Here is a 13,706-nt window from a genome sequence, read left to right on the forward strand (position 1 = left end):
TGTTACTGCTGTATATTGAAGTATAGCATTTTTCGGGTTGAAAGTCAAAAACCTGATCGACAAAAGTGTTTGAACTCTTTTTTTTCAATTCTCTAGTATAGTTTTACCTGAAATGTAACGGCCCTTGATATAATATCTGGACTTGCTATAATCTTAATAAAATCTGAATGTTTGCTGTTGATTTGGAAACATATTTATAACATAATAAGATATAAATATTAAGATCACATATAATTTTGATATAATCCTGTTATGCTCTGTTGATCGGGATGCTACCCATATTGAGTACCGTCATGCTAAAATTGTCGCAAATATTATATATTAGAGAAGATCTGCTATCATTGTAAACGGAACTCCACATCATTCCGTGCGAATTGAAATCTCCCAGAATCAATCGTGGAGCAGGGAGGGCTTCGACAATTTCATTAAGCTGTCGTTGTCCAACTTGAGCTCTTGGAGGAATATATACCGAAGCAATTCAAATGTCCTTTCCTTTAATGTTTATTTGGCAAGCAACAATTTCTATACTAGAAGTCGAAGAAATGTTTAATCTATAAACTGAATAACATTTCTTAATTCCTAAAAGCACTCCGCCATACGGGGAGTCTCTATCGAGACGTATAATGTTAAAGTCATTAAAATTTAAGGCTATGTTTGATGTAAGCCATGTTTTCGTTTCCATCAAATGATACAAAACCTGAAAGAACTGGCCATTGAGCTGATAACTTTTCAAAAAAGTTCTAGCTATTGGAAGGAATGCCGTTAGGATGGTCTTTAGACGTTCAGAAATATTGATTGCTGCGAAAATCCTTTCTACAATTTCCGAAAACTTCAGTAATCCTGATCGTGGCTGTGAAACGGAGCCCACTGGATTATTGTCTTTTCTTGTGCTAGTTCCTGGATTGGTTTGTGAATTTGACAAACCAGGAGGCACAGTTTTTGGTTTTAAATTTGGCTTTTTAGCTTTAACACGGGGATCTTTTTTTGAAGGAGTAATTTAAGGTGTCTTTTTGGGTATTTTGTGGTTTGGTAATCTCCTCTTAACAGACCCTTAAGGAGTGACAAACGAGGTATCTTCACTATTTCCGTCAGAGTCAGATTCCTCTGGCTCCGCAAGATTTGAAAAACCGTTTTCGGTTTCCAAAGGGGAGACATGTATGACCGCTTTAAGCATTTCTGCATATGTGCGCTTAGACCGTGCTTTTAAAGAAAGCTTCATTTTGTCCTTACGCAACTTAAATGAGCATACTTAAAGCGCATACTGAAAGATCATCATGAGGACTCTCCCCACAATAAACACATTTTTCAATATCTTTATCACCAAGATTATCCTTATGAGGCCCTTGACATTTTATGCATTTAGATTTATTACTACAATAAGTACCTGTATGTCCGAATTTTTTACAGTTTGTGCAGTTCATAACATGCGGTACGAAAAGCAGACATGGCTGTCTTCTGTCGTTTTCTGCTATCTTAATTGCTCTGCAGTCGTTGTGGCCACCACCTTTGCACCCTTGGTCTTTGCACCCCTTGGTCTTCGCACCTTTATGCGCTCGCACCTCTGTGTCTCTACACCTCTGTGCGTATGAACGGGATGGCCTTCGTTGCTAGCTTTCCAGCCGGGAAACGCCCCGAATATTGCCTGGGCTATTAGCACCAGCAGTTTGAACTACCTGCAACTGTTAACTCACGTGCAGTATAATCGAAACTCAACCTCTTCGCTTGAATGGATTTTACTGAATGAATTTTAACACAGTTGGCATTGACGAATGATAGAAAATGTATCATCTCACTGCTATCAGGTAGATTAAGTAAGTAATATCAATTAGAAATAAATGTGGTCGTCAAATGGTGAGATAACTAAGTCCTCACAAGTTCCTATCTCATGCCTCCCCGAGCGTCTATGATGACATTTGGTCAATAGAACGGCGTCCACTTGGTGCTAGCGCCTTCTGCGTTAGTAGCAGAATGAGAGGGTGCGAAATGGCTTGTAGTTTGAAGCTCATCCTAAAGTGCAATATTTATGGTAGTATATTGCCACATGTGGTTCTGTTGTTTGTTGCATTATTGGTTATATGTTGAATTGAATTATATTACATTGTATTATATATTGTTGTTATTATTATTATTTTTAATATTATTATTATTATTATTATTACTATTAATATAATCTATATATATAAAATAATAGCGAAAAAAGTGTGTGTTGCTAATTTTCTCTGGTATGCGTGGGTCGATCTTAAAATGATTTTTTTTTTGTTCGAAAGGTGACGTTAATGCGGAGGTTTTATGCTATAGTACATAAGGAAAATCATTCGGGAAAGTATAGAAAAACTAGAAAATTGATTCGTTTACAATTGGAAATTTTCCACTCAATGCATGCTAGATCTCCGATAATTGTTTGGCGCGTGTCGAGTTATGCAATGCTGCTGCCCGCTGGAGAGCAAAATATGAATACTAGATTATTAATAAAACCGTTTGGCGCCAAACGAGCTGATTTGTGCAAACATTTCACTGAGCCTACTTGATTCACGTGTTTCTTTATTTCGAATCACATATTCGATTAAACAAGGGCGCCAAATGAACAACATACAGGTTTTCATTTTCCGATATACAAATTTAGGTTCAATGCCGTGAAGTCAAATTATAAAACGACTATAAGAAAAGAAAGTGATTAAAGTTTTTTTTGATGATTCGTTGTTCTACTAAAACTCCAGAAATGTGAATCTTATCTTCTTGATAGATATAATTATTACTGTCACAATGCACTAAAACAACAGGATTGAGGTGTGCTGCCACTTCAAATTAAGACCGTTAACTCAAACAACAAAACTGTCCGGCTCTCTACTTTTTGGAACAATTCCATTCGAATTAGAAGGAAATTTTTTCGGCTTAAATTTTTCATAAGCATTTCTATACCTTTGAAGGATTTATTGGACGGGATTTTGTGTAAATTTTTCTCGAAGCGACCTCCAAATTTCGTCAATTGCTTCAAAATGCAAGTTCGGTTATTTATTTGAGTCCAAACGTCTTCGATTGGCCCAAACGCGATTCGAATTACTTTGAGTACTTCGAAATTTCAAATTATTTGCATTTGAGTAACAAACAGTTTTGTCCAATGTACTCGAACCATCCCGTTTGCCTCCTGTTTTTAAATTACATCTATTGAACCGAGATTTGGGAACTCATCGACATGTTTTACCTATTTGAATGATTCACTCTCTTGCTCATAAACCGTCAAACTGATTTTGGTTGTATTTTCCTTGAATCATTTGGGGCTTTTAAGAGCAGGAAAAGACTGCTTTAAAGTGCGAAGTATACGTGTGTGCCTGATTTGGGGAAAAATGTTGAGATCGAATTATAAACAATTGTCAGATGATTCATTTTTACAGAACATTCTAACATTCTACTTCACTGATCGCGAGCAATCATGAGGGCCGTTCGATTATTCTAATTTAAGAGTATTCGAAATAATTTCCATCCAATCATAATTTTTAAGCTGTGAGAAATTCACCGGGACAGCTACAGGTACAGAAATAAAAGGAACAAGTACGGAAGCTAAGTTCAGGAAAAAATAAAGAAGGTACAGGAATAAGTGCAAAAAATACAAAACCAAGTACAGAAATGAGGGAAGCAAGTACAGGAAGTACCGGCATAATTGAAAAGAGTTCAGAAAAAGGTACATAATGTGCAGATGGTACAGATATAAGTACAGAAGTTACAGGACCAAATACAGAAAATACTGAAGCAGGTACAGAAAGTACAGGAACAAATTCTGAAACAAGCACACAAAGTACAAAATAAAGTACAGGCAATAAAGGAACAAGTACAGAAAAAAAATTAAAAGCTCAAATCTTAATCGCAAATGTTGTCGAGACAACAATTTTGAATGGTAAATTAGAAGAAGAAAAAGTTTTCATTCCACGGATTTCAGTGATGCTCACTGATATGTCATTTCAATTTGAACGTCATTTTCTCATCCGTCTAACTTTTCTGTTACCGTCAATAATCATTATGTGTCTGTAGCGTGAATTTAGAGTTTTTTCAGATGGTAGATGTACGCTGTCTGTTTGCGTTTCGGCAAACCATCGGTTTTATATATTTTGTTCTGTTGTCCGCGATATAAAAAGGTTGGGGTCACTATCATAGAGCATTATAATGATATTTTTCTTCAAAAATCATTAAAATGGATAAGTAGTTTTGATTTTCTACATCTAATCTAGTATTATTGCGCTACGAAGTGTGCAGGGGTCCGCTAGTTATTATTATAATTAACAAAGAAATATTATATTTCCTGCAGTACTGCGACGAAAGAAGAGCATAACTTACACTGCGACATCTACTGTTATACATTGTATCATAGCATATTATTCTACTTTTGGGGATCAAAAAGTGCTATTCCTTCTTTCGAATTAACCTCCCCTCGATATCAGGTATTGAAGTTGTCGCATGTCATGTCACAATTAAAGGCAAGGACCTTTGTATTGCTTCCATCTATATTCCCCCTAGAGCCTCAGTTGGGTACCACTGGCTCAGCAGTATCATGCAACTTCTTCCCGCACCGACGTTAGTTTTAGGAGACTTTAACTCTCACGGTACGGGATGGGGTTGTCTTCATGATGATAACAGATCAGCTATGATCCATGATATTTGCGACAACTTCAATATGACAATCTTGAATACGGGAGAAATGACACGAATTCCCGCACCACCAGCAAGACCAAGTGCGCTGGACTTATCCCTCTGCTCGACATCGCTACGGTTGGATTGCACGTGGAAGGTAATCCCTGATCCCCACGGTAGCGATCATCTGCCTATCGTAATTTCAATCGCCAGCGGATTAAGACCATCGGAAACAATCAATGTTTTGTATGACCTCACACGAAATATTGATTGGAAATGCTACGCAATATCGATATCTGAGAAACTAGAAACAACACAAGAACTTCCTCCGGAGGAAGAGTATACGTTTATGGCTGGCTTGATTCTCGACACTGCGATTCAAGCTCAGACGAAACGTATACCCGGCGCGAATACTAACATTCGTCCTCCCAACCCGTGGTGGGACAAAGAGTGCTCATCACTGAACGCGGAAAGATCTTTAGTATTCAAAAAGTTCAGAAAATATGGAACACCTGATAATTATAGAAATTACGCAGCGCTAGATAAGCAAATGAAGAACTTAGTTAAAGCAAAGAAACTAGGTTACTGGCGACGGTTTGTTGACGGATTAACAAAAGAAACATCGATGAGCACTCTTTGGAACACAGCCCGACGAATGCGGAACCAAAACACAACGAACGAAAGCGAGGAATATTCTAACCGCTGGATATTCGATTTCGCTAAAAAAGTATGTCCTGATTCTGTTCCGGAACAGAAGATATCCCGCGCCGCGACTTCGAATACAAACGAAACACCGTTTTCGATGGTAGAGTTCTCACTTGCGCTCTTGTCGTGTAACAATAAGGCCCCGGGGTTAGACAGAATTAAATTCAACTTGTTGAAAAAGCTTCCTGACTCTGCCAAAAGGCGCTTGCTGAATTTGTTTAACAAGTTCCTCGAGGGTAATATTGTTCCACACGACTGGAGACAAGTGAGAGTTATCGCCATTCAAAAACCTGGGAAACCTGCCTCCGATCACAATTCGTATCGGCCGATTGCTATGCTTTCCTGTATCCGGAAATTGTTCGAAAAAATGATTCTGTTTCGTCTAGACAATTGGGTCGAGACTAATGGCTTACTTTCAGATACACAATTTGGTTTCCGCAGGGGTAAAGGAACGAACGATTGTCTTGCGTTGCTCTCAACCGAAATTCAAATGGCATTTGCTCGTAAAGAACAAATGGCATCAGTATTTCTAGATATCAAGGGGGCTTTTGATTCAGTTTCTATAAATATCCTATCTAAGAAGCTGCACCAGCATGGTCTTTCGCCGGTTTTGAATACCTTTTTACATAATCTATTGTCCGAGAAACACATGTATTTTGCACATGGTGATTTGTCGACAATACGATTCAGTTACATGGGTCTTCCTCAGGGCTCATGCTTAAGCCCCCTTTTATACAACTTTTACGTAAACAACATTGATGAATGTATCAACACATCTTGCACGCTAAGACAACTTGCCGACGACAGCGTTGTGTCCATTATAGGACCCAAAGCTGCCGATCTCCAAGGACCATTACAAGATACCCTCGACAACTTGTCGACATGGGCTCTTCAAATGGGTATCGAGTTCTCTACGGAGAAAACTGAGCTGGTCGTATTTTCAAGAAAGCGAGAACCAGCACAACTACAGCTTCAACTAGGGGGTGAAAACATAGCTCAGGTCTTCACATTTAAATATCTCGGGGTCTGGTTCGACTCCAAAGGCACATGGGGATGTCACATTAGGTATATGAAACGAAAATGCCAACAAAGAATCAACTTTCTTCGTACAATAACCGGATCGTGGTGGGGTGCCCATCCAGGAGACCTGATCAGGCTGTACCAAACAACGATATTGTCCGTGATGGAATACGGATGCTTTTGCTTCCGATCCGCGGCGAACACTCATTTCATCAAGCTGGAAAGAATTCAGTATCGTTGTTTGCGTATTGCCTTAGGTTGCATGCAGTCGACTCATACGATGAGTCTCGAAGTGCTCGCGGGCGTCTTACCGTTGAAAAACCGATTCTGGGATCTCTCATATCGATTGCTAATCCGATGCGATATCTTAAATCCGATGGTGATTGAAAACTTCGAAAGGCTTGTCGAGCTCAATTCTCAGACCCGTTTTATGTCCTTGTATTTTGATTACATGGCTCAGAATATTAATCCTTCTTCGTTTGTTTCCAACCGTGCTCATTTCTTGGATACTACTAATTCTACTGTGTTTTTCGACACATCCATGAGAGAAGAAATTCGTGGAATTCCGGACCACGTGCGCCCTCAAGTGGCCCCAAATATTTTTTATAATAAATTTAGAACAGTCAACTGTGAAAAGATGTTTTACACTGACGGATCAAACATCAACAGGTCCACAGGCTTCGGAATCTTCAATCAGAACATCACCGCTTCGTACAAACTCAGTGATCCGGCTTCAGTCTACGTCGCAGAATTAGCTGCTATTCAGTACACCCTCGAGATCATTGAAACCTTGCCCAAAGACCATTACTTCATTGTCACGGACAGTCTAAGCTCAATAGAAGCTCTCCGGGCAATGAAGTCAGGAAAGTATCCCCCATATTTCCTGGGGAAAATACGGGAACATTTGAGAACTTTATCTGAACGGTCTTATTTAATATCGTTAGTCTGGGTCCCTTCGCATTGTTCCATTCCGGGCAATGAAAAGGCAGACTCATTGGCTAAGGTGGGCGCATTAGAAGGTGATATTTATGAAAGACCAATCTGCTTCAATGAATTTTTCAGTATCTCTCGTCAGAAAACTCTCGAAAGTTGGCAAACTTCATGGAGCAATGGCGAACTGGGACGATGGCTGCATTCCATTATCCCTAGGGTATCGACGAAACCTTGGTTCAGGGGGATGAACGTGAGTCGTGACTTCATTCGTGTGATGTCTCGGCTCATGTCAAACCATTACACCTTCAACGCGCACCTCCGGCGTATTGGAATCGTGGAGAGCGGTCTCTGCGCTTGTGGTGACGGTTATCAGGACATCGAGCATGTCGTATGGACGTGTACGGAGTATCGTGACGCCAGGTCTTTATTAAAGGACTCCCTAAGGGCCCGAGGTAGACCACCTGAAGTTCCGGTCCGAGATGTGTTGGCTAGTCGGGATATCTCTTATATGCTTCTTATATACCAGTACCTCAAACACATTAATATCCAAGTGTAATCTGTTATACCTCGCTCAGAAAGTATAATCTCCACCTACAGGTTCGACACTAACATCCGCTCGACTCTCTCGATCACCGTCCCTGTCCACCATCTTCATTGGAACTAACAAGATCTTTTTTTGTCACTAACTTTTCGTTCCCCCTTTCCATGTCTCTTCACCATCTCGATGGCAACTAATTAGATCTCTGTAGTTTTCACACATTTTGTTTCCATACCCCCTATTTACCTCGGTTTTCACAATATTTACTTTTTTTATTTTCTCATCTCTTCGTAACATCACCATCACCGCCTACGGTCCTACGCTCCAGACGATGACCAGCATGCGGGCCACCCGCCGGGCCTTCGTAGCCTGGGGGTGTTTCCCGCGGACCCACACGAACCGAAAGGAAGCGGCCATATATAGCACCATTTGGAATTCATGCAATATTCAATTCACCGACACCTGCCGAATACCAGCTAAAAGCTTTTTTCAAAAATTCTAGACGACATAATCTAATGATACTATTCTAGTTTTAAGTTAGTCGTTAATTAAGATTAGGAAATACCCTTGGCATCTTAGAGCTTAAGCAGTGTGCCTGAAAATATATATTATACTATTGAAAAAAAAAAAAATAGCATATTATTTAATATAATATCTTCTGTTATGTAATATTATATTGTATGGTATTATACTGCATTGCATTATATCATATTATATTGTATTATGTTATATTACAAGTATATGTATTGTGTTATATTGTATTATGTTATAGTATATTGTTAGAATATATTGTTTAGTGTTATATTATATTATATTATGTTATATCACAGAGAACAGATATCCAACAGACATTCATACGTGCAAAGTCGTGTGCAACGGTGATTTTTAACGGATTTTCACTTGTATGTTTTACACAGCTCTTTAAAAAAGTTTGTACTAGCTTGGATGTCTGTTCTTTGTAGTTATATTATATCATATCATGTTATATTAAATTATACTATATTTTTTATATATATTTATATAAAATTATATTATATTGTATTATGCTCAAATATATCGACAACGGGGAGGGGCAGGGAGTGCATCAGGGTATCTTACAAGTGAATGACTGCATGATGGAGTGGATTGCCAACCTGAGTCACGCGGGGGAAGCTTTGTGTTTCTCCCTGAAGGTCTGAAATGAGTAAGACGTACCCTTCTAACAAACAAACCATCAGGCAGGTTTAAGCTGGTACAGCGAATTCTTTTATTATATGGCCGGATGTTCTTGCTGGAAGGCGCCGGGTTCTCAAAACCCATTTTGGCCTTCTTAACAGCAATTATATGAAAGCTATCTGATAATCAAATTCGGATCTACTGTAAGTCTACCCGCATACATTGGTAATGCCTTGAACTGATGGTGGCTTCACACATACATACATACATACATACATACATACAATATCAATTAGAAATAAATGAAACGTTATTTTTTCAATAAAATCTATACTGAATTTCTGGTACCAATCGAATTTTATTCAACCCTAATATTCTGCACAACAACACAATACGAAATTCTCGACTAATGATGACAAAATACTTCGGTTGCCTCCGAGCTCCAGGCTGTTTCCGATATCAAATGCATTCTCCGATCAAAATTGTCCTGTTCTACGAAGTTGCCTACATCATTCATAAATTATACATTCACTCTAGGCATCTTCTGCCAACCGAAGTAGAGTCGACGGGGAACACGATTGACTGCGGTTTTCGATAACCGATACAATCCAATAGTAAAACATATTTACATGGCATCACGTGGCCCGGGGCGAATCCAGCGTTTCACTCAGTGTCGCAGTTTCTCCGAATTTCCCGCTGATTCAATCTGTTACTGGTTGGGTAGCAAATATTTTTCATCTCGTCTCCAAATATTCAACAAGAATCGCATCAGCTTTTTTTTTTTTGCTTCTTTTCGTAAGTATAAGCATATGACATTCCGGACTGGATAGGCTTCGATTTTTCATGTCCTTTTGAATGCCGTTTATTTCGAACCCCGCAGGAGAGCAAGAGTTCAGAACGGTGTCATGCAGTGTTGTATTGAATATTGACACAGTGCACAGATGGGGTATGACGATTGAGATTGATGGTAGCATATTGATGCCGAAATTCCTTTTTTGGGGGCACATTTTTTCAAGAGTTTCGATAATTTGATAGATTTAAGCCTTTCGAAGAAAATTTCTGTCGTTGACCATAACTACAAATTGCTTGATAAATCAGTAAATAATGAAATCCTTTTCGGAAAAAAAAAACCTTGAATTGACGTAGTCTCATCGTTATTCATAACAATAACAATAAATTGCAGCTCTTACTTCATTTTCTCGCCCATCCAAACCAAAGACATCCGAAAAAAGAACCTTCAAAACAGCATTAAGGTTTTTTCCCATCTGTTCCATCTTCTCAATATCACCTTCAACAACAACACGGCCAACCTAACATTAGCTAATAATTCAGTTATTTATTGCTGAAGACCTCCGCCCCGGTGAGCCACCCTCGGCAGTTGTTCGTTTCGGAATCATAGAATCGGGGTTGATCCAGCGTTCCGTTTTTTTTTCGTCTACTCAGGATCAGAGGTGGTTGTTCCGAACAGAAGCTGATAAGTGGATGATGATGATGATGATGATGATGATGATGATGACGACGGTGTAAGGCAAAACTGAACAAACAAAACCGCACATCTTTTGCAGAGGAACTTTCTCCTTCAACGGGGTAAGAACCTGGGAGGACTCACGAAACAGATAAAAAACTTTTATCTATTCCTATTCGGCGGTATGGTTTCGGAACGAAGGTTCGTTCCAGGAGTTGCTTGCCAACACTTGACTACGATTTTATCGATTCCAGTGACGGCAATGGATGGAAATTGTTACAAAGTTGAGTACAACGTAAAGACTTTTAGAGCGAAGGTCGTGTAGCAAAGCAGACAAAAAAGCATAATCTGTTTTTTTTTTCTCAGCCAAAGTCAAAGCCAGGTCAAGGTCATTTCGAGCGCACTTCGGCGGTGACTCGCTTAGAATGGATCTACTCTTTATTCTGGCTTGCTGGAGTGAATGAAATTGGGATGAAACTTTTGCTGCCAAATCATTATGGTGCGATTCGTTTTAGACGAATCCTTTCGACCGAAGAAAAATAAAATTCCATACGAAAAGGGTTTCACAATGAAACTTCTAAAAGTCAATGACCGGATGAGAAATGTAGGGTTGTAAGGAAGCGGAAAATTAATCGCTTTAACATAGTTCACACGGTTAAAGAGCAGATTCAAGAATGTAATAACGATAAACGACCAACGATGAGCGATGAACAATAAACTACATTCAAACAACCGGAATCAATAACAATTAAACAAATAATTTAAAACATAACAAATTGAAAATTCATAAATAAAAATTGGGAATTGAAAATAGAGAATAGAGAATAGAGAATAGAGAATAGAGAATAGAGAATAGAGAATAGAGAATAGAGAATAGAGAATAGAGAATAGAGAATAGAGAATAGAGAATAGAGAATAGAGAATAGAGAATAGAGAATAGAGAATAGAGAATAGAGAATAGAGAATAGAGAATAGAGAATAGAGAATAGAGAATAGAGAATAGAGAATAGAGAATAGAGAATAGAGAATAGAGAATAGAGAATAGAGAATAGAGAATAGAGAATAGAGAATAGAGAATAGAGAATAGAGAATAGAGAATAGAGAATAGAGAATAGAGAATAGAGAATAGAGAATAGAGAATAGAGAATAGAGAATAGAGAATAGAGAATAGAGAATAGAGAATAGAGAATAGAGAATAGAGAATAGAGAATAGAGAATAGAGAATAGAGAATAGAGAATAGAGAATAGAGAATAGAGAATAGAGAATAGAGAATAGAGAATAGAGAATAGAGAATAGAGAATAGAGAATAGAGAATAGAGAATAGAGAATAGAGAATAGAGAATAGAGAATAGAGAATAGAGAATAGAGAATAGAGAATAGAGAATAGAGAATAGAGAATAGAGAATAGAGAATAGAGAATAGAGAATAGAGAATAGAGAATAGAGAATAGAGAATAGAGAATAGAGAATAGAGAATAGAGAATAGAGAATAGAGAATAGAGAATAGAGAATAGAGAATAGAGAATAGAGAATAGAGAATAGAGATTAGAGTTTTGAGAGTATTCCAAATTCCAAATTCCAAATTCCAAATTCCAAATTCCAAATTCCAAATTCCAAATTCCAAATTCCAAATTCCAAATTCCAAATTCCAAATTCCAAATTCCAAATTCCAAATTCCAAATTCCAAATTCCAAATTCCAAATTCCAAATTCCAAATTCCAAATTCCAAATTCCAAATTCCAAATTCCAAATTCCAAATTCCAAATTCCAAATTCCAAATTCCAAATTCCAAATTCCAAATTCCAAATTCCAAATTCCAAATTCCAAATTCCAAATTCCAAATTCCAAATTCCAAATTCCAAATTCCAAATTCCAAATTCCAAATTCCAAATTCCAAATTCCAAATTCCAAATTCCAAATTCCAAATTCCAAATTCCAAATTCCAAATTCCAAATTCCAAATTCCAAATTCCAAATTCCAAATTCCAAATTCCAAATTCCAAATTCCAAATTCCAAATTCCAAATTCCAAATTCCAAATTCCAAATTCCAAATTCCAAATTCCAAATTCCAAATTCCAAATTCCAAATTCCAAATTCCAAATTCCAAATTCCAAATTCCAAATTCCAAATTCCAAATTCCAAATTCCAAATTCCAAATTCCAAATTCCAAATTCCAAATTCCAAATTCCAAATTCCAAATTCCAAATTCCAAATTCCAAATTCCAAATTCCAAATTCCAAATTCCAAATTCCAAATTCCAAATTCCAAATTCCAAATTCCAAATTCCAAATTCCAAATTCCAAATTCCAAATTCCAAATTCCAAATTCCAAATTCCAAATTCCAAATTCCAAATTCCAAATTCCAAATTCCAAATTCCAAATTCCAAATTCCAAATTCCAAATTCCAAATTCCAAATTCCAAATTCCAAATTCCAAATTCCAAATTCCAAATTCCAAATTCCAAATTCCAAATTCCAAATTCCAAATTCCAAATTCCAAATTCCAAATTCCAAATTCCAAATTCCAAATTCCAAATTCCAAATTCCAAATTCCAAATTCCAAATTCCAAATTCCAAATTCCAAATTCCAAATTCCAAATTCCAAATTCCAAATTCCAAATTCCAAATTCCAAATTCCAAATTCCAAATTCCAAATTCCAAATTCCAAATTCCAAATTCCAAATTCCAAATTCCAAATTCCAAATTCCAAATTCCAAATTCCAAATTCCAAATTCCAAATTCCAAATTCCAAATTCCAAATTCCAAATTCCAAATTCCAAATTCCAAATTCCAAATTCCAAATTCCAAATTCCAAATTCCAAATTCCAAATTCCAAATTCCAAATTCCAAATTCCAAATTCCAAATTCCAAATTCCAAATTCCAAATTCCAAATTCCAAATTCCAAATTCCAAATTCCAAATTCCAAATTCCAAATTCCAAATTCCAAATTCCAAATTCCAAATTCCAAATTCCAAATTCCAAATTCCAAATTCCAAATTCCAAATTCCAAATTCCAAATTCCAAATTCCAAATTCCAAATTCAGACATCGTGTTTGGAAATTGGAAACTTGAGAATGGATTCTCAACACACAATTCTTGAAATTCGAATTTGTTGAATCTTGAAATTCGCTATTCGAAACGAGAAAAGCAAAAAATTGAAAAATAGACTAGCTTGAAGCAAACAGTCATAAATTGAAGAGCGGAAAGTGAAAGGCAGAAAATCGTAGAACGAAAGAACGGAAAATTGAAAATGTAAAATTCATAAAG

Source organism: Malaya genurostris, chromosome 3 (assembly GCF_030247185.1).
Source record: "Malaya genurostris strain Urasoe2022 chromosome 3, Malgen_1.1, whole genome shotgun sequence".
Lineage (NCBI taxonomy): Eukaryota > Metazoa > Arthropoda > Insecta > Diptera > Culicidae > Malaya > Malaya genurostris.